The sequence below is a fragment of the Sphaeramia orbicularis genome, chromosome 14 (assembly GCF_902148855.1).
Source record: "Sphaeramia orbicularis chromosome 14, fSphaOr1.1, whole genome shotgun sequence".
NCBI classification, from domain to species: Eukaryota; Metazoa; Chordata; class Actinopteri; order Kurtiformes; family Apogonidae; genus Sphaeramia; species Sphaeramia orbicularis.
In genome coordinates, this window is record NC_043970.1 from 46,546,077 (window position 1) to 46,560,312 (window position 14,236).

Here is a 14,236-nt window from a genome sequence, read left to right on the forward strand (position 1 = left end):
GTAAATAATGGCATCTCCAATTTCTTCTCTTTGATTTATTGTAACGAACATTAAACTCTGATATCCTTTAATAATTAAACGTCAATAACCTGAGCAAATATGAACAACCTGAAATGTCTAAAGAAAAATATGTGTAATTTTAACAATATTCTGCCTGTTTTGTGTCTTGGTAGATCTGATCTGTAATGCACATGTATAAAGTTGATAAGTCATAAATTGAGGTATAATATTGATCAAATTTTTCTCATTTCTTCTAATTTTTCTTCAGAAATTTCAGTTTTTTCAGGTTATTCATGTCTTTTTTGTTTGGATAGTTTGTAAAATTTAAACGGTTTCAGAATTTAATCTTGTTTTTTGCATAAAAAAATTTGGAGTTGTCATTATTTATAGGCTATTTATGCTATTATTTGACTGGTCCGGCCCACTGGAAGTCAGGTTGGGCTGAATGTGGCCCCTGAAAGAAAATGAGTTTGACACCCCTGGTTTAGACCATTTCTGCCTCAGCACCATGTTGGCTACGTTCTGACCAAATCAATGCAGCGTACGCTTGACATCATCGCGCATGCGTAACAAAGACAGAATCGATAAGCAGAATCATTAAGCAGGCAGGCAGGCAAACGATTCCAAGGAATCGAGCTACTGGGATTCAATTCTCAAAAAGAACCGGTTCTCGATTCCCATCCCTACCCATGGTGCCCTATAAAGGGTTAATACTGGATATTTTTTTTTAATTTTTTTTATTGTTATTTCCCTTGTCAGCCCTAACAGGATACTGTGACACCTATGCATTTCCTTTAGAATTCATTTCCCTTTATGTAGCCAAATCTGTAGCAGATTTTCTTCAAGACTGGTGCAACAGTTGATAAGTTGTTCGGCAGATTTCAGAGCAGAAGACTGAGTGCACACCAAGCAGCAGCAGTCATCGTGCTTCCCTTCGACACCATACCGCTGTTCTTTGGCAATGATGGAAAAAGATAAAGAAGAAAAACAATCCTTTCTACCCAGTCCGTTGGATGAAGTAATGCTGATGGCCTCTTATTGAGCCTGAGCTTATTACCGCTCCTTTGTCCTCGGATCAGCAGCATGATGGCCGTTGTCTCAGTGAGACAGCTCCTCAGACAGACACCAACTCCCTGCTGCACGACACACTTTTGATGTCTCGCTGGTGGAGTTTGTGGAGCTTTACATGGCAATCTGTGACCACCCTGCAGCTTTTGGAAAACAAAAACAGAAATTTGAGAGGTATCATGCGGAGTGTTTTGTTTTTCTGAGATGAGACAAATGTGGGAGGATAAAATTGAAGACATTCACATCGGCTAATTGTCCTTAATGGAAGTAGTGACTGTTCTTTAGGGCCTTTCTTCAGACTCATGGAAAATATCCAAAGAAATCTGAAAAGTAAACTGCATTTTCCTACCATGCACCATGGTCATGGAATAATCTGCAAAAAACTCTTAAACTAGAAACATTAATTTCTGTTACAAAACAAATGCAAATCCAATTACCAGTATTCAGAAAAGGGCAATACCAATGATCAATAAAGTGTCTGATAGGAATCACAAATCAGTTTTTTATCAAGTCAACAGCTTTAAAGTTTAGTGACTTAGTCCACTTTAAAATAGCACAATTTATGTTCAAAATAAAAAATAATCAGTTGCCTGTTCATATTCAGAGCTTGTTTAAAATACTGGAAAGTGTTTAGAATTTTAGGGGAAGTCATGTGTTCAAAAAACCTTATTGTAGGACAAATATGAAGCAATTTTGTCTTTGTGTTGTTGGAGTAAATATATAAACTGCAACAAACGCAATGCGGAAACAGCTGGAGCTCCACTTCCCTCCAACCGTTTCTGTGTTTCAGCCATTTCCGCATCATGTTTGTTGCAGCTGCCGCTGCCAGGCGGCTCCGCGAACTTCCGCTTCCCACAACATACATTGCGACAAAATTCAGAAGATGCCCGAGTTACCTCCCGGCTCTGTTTGTATGGTGGAGTACAATTGTTAACTGTGAGGGAAGAGATTCAGGTGAGTAATCACAGAAAGACTGACAGATTCGTGATACTTAGGCTATGACTGAGGTTTCACAGATCTGATGAAAAATTGGTGACAAAAGTCTCCCGCAGCTTTAAGGGTTAAAGGTGGCCGTTTGGGTCTTTAAGGGTTAAAGGTGGATGTTTGGGTCTTTAAGGGTTAAAGGTGGACATTTGGGTCCTTACGGGTTAAAGGTGGACGTTTGTGTCTTTATGGGTTAAAGGTGGACGTTTGTGTCTTTATGGGTTAAAGGTGGACGTTTGTGTCTTTATGGGTTAAAGGTGGATGTTTGGGTCTTGAAGGGTTAAAGGTGGATGTTTGGGTCTTTAAGGGTTAAAGGTGGACATTTGGGTCTTTATGGGTTAAAGGTGGACGTTTGTGTCTTTATGGGTTAAAGGTGGACGTTTGTGTCTTTATGGGTTAAAGGTGGACGTTTGTGTCTTTATGGGTTAAAGGTGGACGTTTGTGTCTTTATGGGTTAAAGGTGGACGTTTGGGTCTTGAAGGGTTAAAGGTGGATGTTTGGGTCTTTACGGGTTAAAGGTGGACATTTGGGTCTTTATGGGTTAAAGGTGGACGTTTGGGTCTTCATGGGTTAAAGGTGGACGTTTGGGTCTTCATGGGTTAAAGGTGGACGTTTGGGTCTTCATGGGTTAAAGGTGGACGTTTGGGTCTTCATGGGTTAAAGGTGGACGTTTGGGTCTTTATGGGTTAAAGGTGGACGTTTGGGTCTTTATGGGTTAAAGGTGGACATTTGGGTCTTTAAAGGTGAAAGGTGGAGTCTTAATGGGTTAAATAAAGCTAAATAAAATAAATCAGTTGAAGCCTTCCACAAGTTTGGTTCCTTTTTGGGAGAAATTTCCAAATGTCTGAAAGTACCAGGTACATCTGTGCAAACACCAGTACACAAATACAAACAGCACAGCCCCACACGTCCATCAGATCATTCAGGAGTGGGACGTATAACGACTCCCAGGAGCTTTTTCCACTAAATTAGTTCTGGTTCTTGAACCACTTTCACACAGGAGGATTTTGCCCTCAGTGGTGTCTTGCAGAAAGACAGTCGATGGAAAGGCCTTTGTTGTACCAAGAACAGAGCCTACTGTACTCAAACCGTGACACTTTCCTCCACATAAACTGAGTATTTTTTGTGGCCCGAGAAAGTTGTGACTGAAAACCGACAATAATGTTGAAAACGCTGAAAATATTAAAATTCTAAAGATCACAGTTCCTTTGGGGAAGTAAACTCAAATCTCCTGCTTGACAGTTCTGTGTGCATCGTTTCTGTCTACAACAATCTCCTCCATGTGCAAATGTTTTCTCTTTTTATACTTGTTCATCTGGCCTCCTAAAGCCAGAGAGCTTTGATGCTAGAAGCCCTGGAAGCTTATCTCAGCCAGCGCCAAACCGGTCTCATTCAATATTCTGTCGAAATTCAAACAAGAACCCTTCAAAAGTAACAACTCTGTTTGAAATTCATGAAAATGGTTAAATAATCACAGCAATTTTTTAAATATGCTTCAAAGAATCTGATAATGGAACCCATCCACTAGATCACAGGTGTCAAACATGTGACCCGGGGGCCAAATCCGGCCCACCAAAGGATCCAATCTGGCCTGTAGGATGGATTTGTGAAATACAAAAATTACACTGAAGATATTAACAATCGAGGATGTCAAAATCATTTTAATTCAGATTCCACCAGAGGCGATTTCTCATAAACTGCAAGGGAAGCTTGGCTTCCCTTTAAATTACTCCTATTACATGGTTAAATATGTACGGTTGTGTTGACATTTCATTGACTACAAATGTGTTAGAACACGTTCATCTCACATATGAGTTTGTTCAGAATCAGCTTTATCACAAATCAACAGACTCGATGTTGTTCACTTCTCATACATTCCTGTTGCGCTGTTTTCTCATTCGATCTCTGCTCAGTGCATTTGTCCGTAGACGCTCAGCGTCCATGCACTTCAATGGGACTGAGTGGAACAGTTTTTTTCATTGCCTCAAAACTGGACGGTAATTGGATAAATGCCATGATGTTGTCCCGCCCCCGGATGCTCGGCGTCTCTGGGGGTGAATGGAGCTCTGGGCGGAGCTCGGCCGGGCTGGACGCTGAGCTTCCATGTGCTGATTGGAGGATCAGTTGAAAGGCTGAATCCTGTTTGATTGACAGATATTTTGAGATCTACTCCTTCACTGACACAGTTCAGTTTAATACCGTCGCACATTCTGCTGTGAAATCGAGAGAGAAACCACTACGAAATGACTTGTTCATTTCTTGCACTGTAAATGAAACACACTCATTGTACTTCCTTGTTTCAATTTAACATAATTTCAACGTTTTCTTGTTTAGTTGGTACGATAAGGTCACTGACCATTTTCTTAAAAAGGAACGGAGGGACGAATTTATGTTTAAATCACTTGACTTTTTTTTTTTTTAATGTTAAGCCGACAATGAGCTTCCCCTGTCTGAAAGATACCACTGGATTCCACATACAGACCAATTAGATCTCAAGTAGGTCAGACCAGTAAAATACTATCATATTACACCTATAAATAATGAAAACAGCAAATTTTTTCTTTGTTTTAGTGTAAAATTACATGAAAATGTTTATATTAAAAAAATGTTATTTTACAAAAAAAATGTGAAAAACCTGCAATGTCTTTAGATAAGTAAATGCAATTTTACCAATATTATGCCTGTTATTAAATGTTTTGTGTATTTGTAATTGTAATGTAAGTTGTAATGCACATGTGTAAAGGATAAATTGGCAATCTGAGGCAGAATATTGTTAAAATTCCAGTTGTTCATGTTACTCCATTTTTTGTAGATGTTAACATTATCATAATTTAATTACCTCCATCAAGGAGGTTATGTTTTTGTTGGCATTGGTTTGTCTGTTTGTCTGTGTGCAAGATAACTCAAAAAGTTATGGAACGATTTGGATGAAAATTTCAGGAAATGATACTGGCACAAGGAACAAATAATTAAATTTCGGTGGTGATTGGGGGCGGGGAGGCCACTGATCTGCCTTGGGGGAGGTCTGCGCTCTACGTGTGCTTTTCTAGAAAAGACAGCACAGACCTCCGCCAAGGCAGATCAGTGACGCCCCCACCCCCAATTACCGCCAAAATTTAATCAACTGTTCCTTGTGCCAGTATCAACATTTCCTGAAATTTTCATCCAAATCCAGGGCACTGATCAACCTTGGCGGAGGTCTACGCTCTCCGAGTGCTTCTAGTTTTCACCGTTATTATTTTACTGGTCCTGCCCACTTGAAATCATATTGGGCTGAATGTGGCCCCTGAACTAAAATGAGTTTGACACCCCTGCACTAGATTATTAATAAAAAAAATACAACATTTTCCAGTACACATCATTATTATGTGCAACAGTTTAAGATGATCCAAATTCAAGGAGGAGTCGATGAACACTTTTTTTTTCTTTTTCAACAAGAGGAAGAAAGAGAATTACTGTTGAGAGAGACTTGGAATCGAGAAAACAGGCATTAATTAAAACCAAGCTTCACAAAGTAAGAACTGTAAAAATACATTCTAACACCACATCATAACGGTCAAATAATTCTTTCCAAAGCTGTACATTTATGTTTTTAGATTTCACACATCTCAAACAAATCGCACTTTTGTAGGTGCATGTGCGGCTTCTTCACAAAGCTGTACGCTAATTTATTCGAAGCGTGTGGTGGACTCGGCTGGCAACAGTTAATTAAGACTCTGGTGGCAGAGTCAATAATGAGCTGTCTTCAACATCAAGGTCAAGAGTTAATACATGTACAAGTCGGTGTTGGTTTTATATTCAGCTACTACTTATTGAGATGCAGATATTTTAAGTCCATGTACTTTTCACAGGAATGAATGATGCACATTTGAAAAGCACGTTTGATTAAACAGATCCATGAAAGATTTCAACAATTTATGAATGTATTATTTTATTGTCCCTTTTTCTTGGAGGAACTATGTCTGTCGGTCGGTTTGTGGAGCACATTGGTGTCCCCCCTGGAGGAGCTAGAGGAAGATGGATGGATGGATGGACGCACAGATGGATGGATGAATGGATGGATGAACGGATGGATGGACAGACGGACAGATGGATGAATGAATGGATGGACGAACAGATGGATGGATGAATGGATGGATGGATGGATGGATGGATGGATGGATGGATGGATGGACGGACGCACGGATGAATGGATGGACAAACAGATGCACAGATGAACGGATGGATGGATAGATGGATGGACAGACAGATGGACGGACGAATGGATGAATGGATGGACGAGCAGATGGACGGACGGACGCACGGATGAATGGATGGATGAACAGATGGATGGATGGATGGACGGACGGACGCATGAATGAATGCATGGACGAACAGATGGATGGATGGATGGATGGATGAACAGATGCACAGATGGACGGGTGGATGGATGCACAGATGGATGGATGGATGGATGCACGGACAAATAGATGGATGGATGGATGGATGGATGGATGGATGGATGCACGGACAGATGGATGGATGGATGGACAAACAGATACACAGATGGATGGATGGATGAATGCACGGACAGATGGATGGATGGATGGATGGACAGACAGATACACAGATGGATGGATGGACAGATGGACGAGTGGATGAACAGATACACAGATGGATGGATGGATGGATGGATGTGCTGTTTTTCTTTCTAAGATTGTCATAATTGTTGATTTCTGTATTATTATTTCTGTGTAACTTGTTTGCATATATGTTAAATTTCATTCCATGTTCGGAATAATTCACTAAATCTAATCTAAATAATGGTAAATCTACTTATTTGTGCACTTTTCCACACTTTCCACCGCTCTACCAACTGAACCCCAGAATGGACTGGATGGACAGATGTCACTACAAAGACATGACTTGCCTTATATTTTCCACTCTTCTTGCTCTAAGTTTATTATGAAAAAGGTAACTGATTTACTGTATAGTATGTATATAATGTGCAATGCTGAAAAAAAAAAAAAAAAGCCAAAGTGCAATGAAAAAATAAAAGCTGCAATATAAAGCCTCACCTCAGAATCCCAGCAGGATCTGAGCTTATTTCGAATTTTTTGGGTGACTCCTAACTCGCAGTACATCAAAGTTCTCTGAGATCTCCACTCTGCTCCGTCTCTGGGGATTGAGCCACGTCAGAGACAGTTGAGTTGCCGTGACAACAGTTTGGTTCCCAGCAGCGCAACAGCACCTGGCTGATTTTCCAGCATCACACTGAAACTCCACACCTCCCCTGTACCGTTTCTCCAGCAATACAGTTAGAAAAACTCACTTAGCCATTGATCTGGAAGAGGTTTTTGGTGTTTTTTTTGTTTTTTTTTAGCAGCAAGAAAAAGTGACTCCAGAGCAGCAACAAACATACTTTAGGGATAAAACCAAGCACTACTTTTGTCAGGAGTTGGAAGTCAGATTGTCGTGACCACTTGGGGGCGACACTACCAATTGTAGGCCCCACGAAAGCATATGTTGTGGACTCTTCATACATTCACTGTCTTCTCAATGTGTGGGACTGGTGGGGGGGGGGGGTTGCGGTCCATACATAATGTCACTTATGAACCGAAACTGAAACTTAACATGCTTTCAATGTCTGACTCCCGACTTCTGTGCCTGTCATACAGCGGATTGAACATGAAATTTTCACAGCTTCCAACCTGTATCCACTGGACCCCCTCCAATGCCCCCCCTTCCCTTTTATCGGCACCCCTGCGACCACTAACATCAAGTAAAACTTTGTTACCACCATTAAAATGAATAAATAAATAAATAAATGCTTCGAATGCTAATATGCTAATGTACAGTCAAAAAACAACAACTTCTAACCTGTATCCCCTGGACCCCCTCCCAGCGCCCCCCCCCCCGCCTTATCGGCACCCCAGCGACCACTAATACCAACTAAAACTTTGTGACCACCATTACAAAAAAAAAAAAAAATTCTTTTAAAGCTAATATGCTAATATACGGTCAAAAAAAACCACAACTTATAACCTGTATCCACTGGACCCCCTACAGTGCTCTATGGGCCCCCCACAAATGCTAGGCCCCATGAATTTGTCATGTCCCCCCCCCCCCCCCCGCCGCGCCCCCCCCCCCCCCCAATCAGCACCCTAGTGACCACTAACACCAACAAAAACTTTGTGACCACCATTAAAATAAGACAAATAAATAAATAAATGCTTTGGATGCTAATACGCTACTGTACGGTCAAAAAACCACAACTTCTAACCTGTATCCACTGGACCTCCTCCAATGCTCTATGGGCCCCCCACAAGTGCTAGGCCCCATGAATTTGTCATGTTTATCTAACCCCCCGCCATCAGCACCCTAGTGACCACTAACACCAACAAAAACTTTGTGACCACCGTTAAAATAAGATAAATAAATAAATAAATGCTTTGAATGCTAATATGCTAATGTACGGTCAAAAAACCACAACTTCTAACCCAGGGGTGCCCAACCCTGGTCCTTGAGGGCTACTATCCTGCATGTTTTAGATGTATCCCTCTTCCAACCCACCTGATTCAAATGATAGGCCTATCATCAGGCTCTGCAGGAGCCTGATAATGACCGTCAGGTGTGCTGGGAGAGGGATACATCTAAAACATGCAGGATAGTAGCCCTCGAGGACCAAGGCTGGGCACCCCTGTTCTAACCTGTATCCACTGGACCCCCTCCAATGCCCCCCTATCAGCACCCCAGCGACCAATAACACCAACTAAAACTTTGTGACCACCACTAAAATAAAATAAAATAAATAAATACATGCTTTGAATGCTAATATGTAAATGCTCGGTAGAAGAACCACAACTTCTAACCTGTATCCGCTGGACCCCCTCCAATGCTATATTGGCCCGCCACAAATGCTTGACCCCATGAATTTATCATGTTTACCTCCCTCTTATCAGTGCCCCAGCAACCACTAACACCAACTAACACTTTATAACCACCATTAAAATAAAATAAATACATGCTTTGAATACTAATATGCTAATGTACGGTCAAAAAACCACAACTTCTAACCTGTATCCACTGGACCCCCTCTTCTCCTCTATGGGCCCCCCACAAATGATAGGCCCCTTGAATTTGTCATGTTTACCCCCCTCTTATCAGCACCCCAGCAACCACAAACACCAACTAAAACTTTGTAACCACCATTAAAATAAAATAAATAAATGCTTTGAATGCTAATATGCTAATGTACGGTTAAAAAACCACAATTTATAACCTGTATCCACTGGACCCCCTACAGTGCTCTATGGGCCCCCCACAAATGCTAGGCCCCATGAATTTGTCATGTTTACCCTCCCCTCTTATCAGCACCCTAGCGACACCTAACACCAACAAAAACTTTGTGACCACCATTAAAATAAGATAAATAAATAAATGAATGCTTTGGATGCTAATATGCTACTGTACGGTCAAAAAACCACAACTTCTAACCTGTATCCACTGGACCCCCTCCAATGCCCCCCTATCAGCACCCCAGCGACCACTAACACCAACTAAAACTTTGTGACCACCACTAAAATGAAATAAAATAAATAAATACATGCTTTGAATGCTAATATGCAAATGCACGGTAGAAGAACCACAACTTCTAACCTGTATCCACTGGACCCCCTCCAATGCTATACTGGCCCCCCACAAATGCTTGACCCCATGAATTTGTCATGTTTACCCCTCTCTTATCAGTGCCCCAGCAACCACTAACACCAACTAAAACTTTGTAACCACCATTAAAATAAAATAAATACATGCTTTGAATGCTAATATGCTAATGTACGGTCAAAAAACTACAACTTCTAGCCTGTATCCACTAGACCCCCTCCTCTCCTCTATGGGCCCCCCACAAATGATAGGCCCCTTGAATTTGTCATGTTTACCCTCCCCTCTTATCAGCACCCTAGCGACACCTAACACCAGCTAAAACTTCTTGACCACCATTAAAATAAAATAAATAAATGCTTTGACTGCTAATATGCTAATGTATGGTCCAAAAAACAGACATCACATGCAAAGGAACTGTCTGTAATTTCTGTGAGTCAGGGTTGTGCCTCTTGCCTCCCTCATCACCTCTTTCCCAATCCATCCTCCTCCTCCTCCTCTAATATCCTCTTTCCCCTCCCTTCTTCTTCTATCAGACTCACATGGCTACAGAGAGAAGTCAGCGACGGTGACACTCCGGTCCTCAGCGCAGAGCGGTAAATCCCCACTGCATTTGAATTCTCTAATCTTGTGACAGATAGAGCATAACCATGAGCTGGTATGTTATAGGAAAAGGTCAAACTGCTAACTAATCTGCCCCCCCCATCCAACCCCAAACTCCCACCCCACCAACACCCCCATACACACCCAGTCATCCCCTGACGCTGATCTGCTTTCTGTTAAAAAAAAAAAAAAAAAAAATCCCACTGTGTCATTGAACTGGTGTCTGGAGGTCACTGTACTCCACACAGCGGCCGCGCAAGTTTTGTGTAGCAATTAATTATCGTCAGTGCGGCCGGCACATATGGGCCTATTATCATAAGGCCTCATGGGAGGATGTTTCCTGCAGCCATTATTCTGTGGGAAGTGACAGGGAACGTTTTAAAATGCCAACAGGCTTTTCTTTCGCTTCTTTTATTGAGAGCGGCTGTTGGTTCTGTAGCAGGGCCAGAGATGCCCAGATAAGGTTTGTTGGTTATTTTTAACAACATTTCACGTTTACAGATTTAGCTGAGAAGGAAAAAAAACAAAAAAAAAAAAAAAAAAGAAAAGAGAAAGAACCAAGGTGGGAGGACAGGAACCTTGCCTTAAATATACCCTATGCAGCTTTTCATCTTCACAGCATGTCTTAATAAGCAGGCTAAGCAATGATACTTTCAAGAGCAAGACATATTACTGAGGTTTTTGGCTTCCCAGGCATCACCAGCAGAAGCAGATAAATTATGACGGTATAACAATGTAGAACGCTTTGATCCAGCAAGTTTTCAGAAGAAACAAACAGGAGATTTACATCAGGTACTTGTACCACCATAACACAGACAAAGAAAAAATATGAATGGCTTCATTTTGACTTGTCTTCTGTGAGTATTTCAGTCATAATAAAGGGAGAAATAAGGTAAAAAAAAAAAAAAAAAATATATATATATATATATATATATATATATATATATATATATATATATATATATTTTTTTTTTTTTTTTTTTTTTTCTTCTGCTTTGTAAGGACACAGTTGAAATGCACAAATAAGTAAATAAATAAACATATAAGTGCTGTCAAACAATTCCAGTATTCAATCAGATTAATCACAAGGTTGCTGTGGATTAATTTTGATTATTCTTTTTTTTTTATCTATATTAACCCTTTCATGCGCTGTCCACTCCAGTGGACAGTTCTTCTCCAGCTGTTCTCTTGTATATTAATGGGTTTTGTTGTTTTAGTTCCATATCAGCCAACACAGTGGACGCTTATGCACCATCCCATACACTGTAATTCAGATCATTACTGTAACTTTACTGTTCTTGATAAACCTGATCTGCAGTAACATGTTTTAGTGTAAATCAATTGTTATTTGTTAGACAAGAAGGTTTTTTTTTTTTGCATATTATCTCCATGAAGTGAGTAATTACTAGCATTAGAATATGTTAAAATGTGAGAAGACATCAGATTAGCAGCATTAAAAATGTTTTTATTTCATTGTTTTCATATCACTTTCTGATATTGGGTTTTAAACACATTTCTTTATTTCAAAAATCAAATTCATGGATATTTTTGTAACTCCATAGAAAAAAAAAAAAAACTCGATCGCATTGTTTTTTTCATGGCTAAACACTGAAGAAAAAAATCTTGACTAAGGTTCTCATAATTCGTGCATGAAAGGGTTAATTGTGTTTCATTTTGCATGAGAAAACATGAGAAAACTGAACTCAACATTACCCCACCTATATGCAAATTTCCACCCAATCAAATAGTAAATGTTGATTGGCAGGTCAGTGAATAACGCTCTGATTGGTTATTTGCTCGGACATCAGAACAAGGCCAAAATTCGTAATTCATAACTTGTATTTGGTGATCCGTAACTTCAGTTTCGTAACTCGTAACTTCAGTTTTGTAACCCGTAACTTCAGCGTTGTACCTGAGGGTGGCAGAGTTGTGCCTCTATCAGATTTAGTTATACATGTGAACAAAACATTCCCAATGATACAAATATGGTCTACACTTGCACAAATTATTTTTACAACCTCTTTTTTTTTATGTGTTCAAACCTTTTCTTCAGCTACAAATCTTCTTCTATAATTCAAAATCTGATGACACAGATTTGCTTCCATAGGATTTGCCCCGAAAACAACAAACTAAAACAAAAAACGGACATCCGACGGAGTGGTCGCAAAACAACCAAGCTGGAGACCCCTAATCTAGTCTGGGAAAGTCACGTAAAACAAATGTGTAATGTTGGTCACACAAAACACCCATAACCAACCACACACAACCAATCATACTCATGCACACGCCAACCATACGGTCTCTCCGACGAGAACGAGTCCCCAATCTGGAGTCAGAAGAGGGACTAGAACGGATAAGTCCCCAATCTGTTACGTGCCAGGAGGTCTAGGGTGCCGACACGTAACAATAGTATTGATTAAAGCTAAAATTTTGACGGGAAGATCCACGTCAACATCTTCAACAGTTTCAACAAAACAACTGTTCTGTCTTGTTTTGTTTTTTTTAGTACTCACGTTTCCATCCAAAGGGTCAACGAGCTGTTTAGTATCTTCCACCTTTATGGGTTGGTTCTGCTGCTTGTCACTACTGGATCAACTGCCCATTTGTTCATTGGCGACGGTAACTCTACTTGGACAAACTGCCCCAAATGCGTTAGCAGAGGAGGTCAGAGTCATTATGTGTTGCAGATGGGTTAATTGCGTTAAAATTTTCAATCAGATTAATCATGATGACGGATTAATCCACATTAACGTGTTAATTTTAACAGCCCTAAAATCAATCAATCAATCAATAAATAATACCACTATGTTTTCCATGTTGCTTCAGAGTCAGTTCTTCTTTTCAGCACCATGGACAGCGACACTGCCATTCTCCATACAGTCTGGGTGAGAATCTCCAGTAAAAGATGGATATGAACTGTTTATGAGCACTTAAGGTCCAGACGGGAACAAACCCAAGTCCTGTCTCAAATCCCACAAGAATTACACCTCCCGTGGGAGGTAATAAAATGATTTTAATCCACTAGGAGTAAGCCAGCTGTGAATCAGAACACCGGCAGATGACTCACCAGATTCTATGTCTGCGATGACAGAAGTTTTCTGTCTTTTTTTTTTTCTTTCTTTATATGCTTAGAAAATGAGTTCCTTGTAGATATACTGTCCTTCACTTCAAAACACAAACTGCCTTCAGTTAAAACTTTATATTGTACCAAACCACATACTATTCACCTAGGTCCTCCTCTGGTGTTTAAGTATTTATCAGCATTGGTTCTGAGACTCAAAAGTCCTAGCTCAGAATTAGGATTAGCTGTGGTGCCGGATTCATTTTAGAGGTTGGGGGGGTATGGGGGTTGTTGAATTGAATGACTGTCAGGTGTGCCTGCAGAGTGAAATTGTGAGGTACGCATGGACAGGAGGGGGGGGGGGGGGGGTGTTCTCCGACCAAGGGCGAGTCAGAACAGGGAGTGGGGTTGTCTGTGCATTTTTGTAATTTTTTAAAATTTATTTATATTTTTACTTTATTATTTTTTAATTTATTTATTCATTATTTTATTTTATTCTTTATTTAATTCCTTTTTTTAATGGTTGGTGCATATTAACTTGTTAATTTTAACAGCCCTAAAATCAATCTGTCAATAAGTAACACCACTTTGTTTTTTATGTTGCTTCAGAGTGAGTTCTTCTTTTCAGCACCATGGACAGCAACACTGACATTCTCCATACAGTCTGGGTGAGAATCTCCAGTAAAAGATGGATATGAACTGTTTATGATAGATAATAAGTTTTCTTCTTCCTCCTCCTTTTCGAGCAGTACTTATTTAATTTATATTGTTATTACTAGTGTACACGGCAATTGCTGTTTTGTCTTGATCATCTTTATTTATAGCCTACCCCCCATAAGCTGTACTCTCCATTCTACAACTTCATTTCTATATATAGTA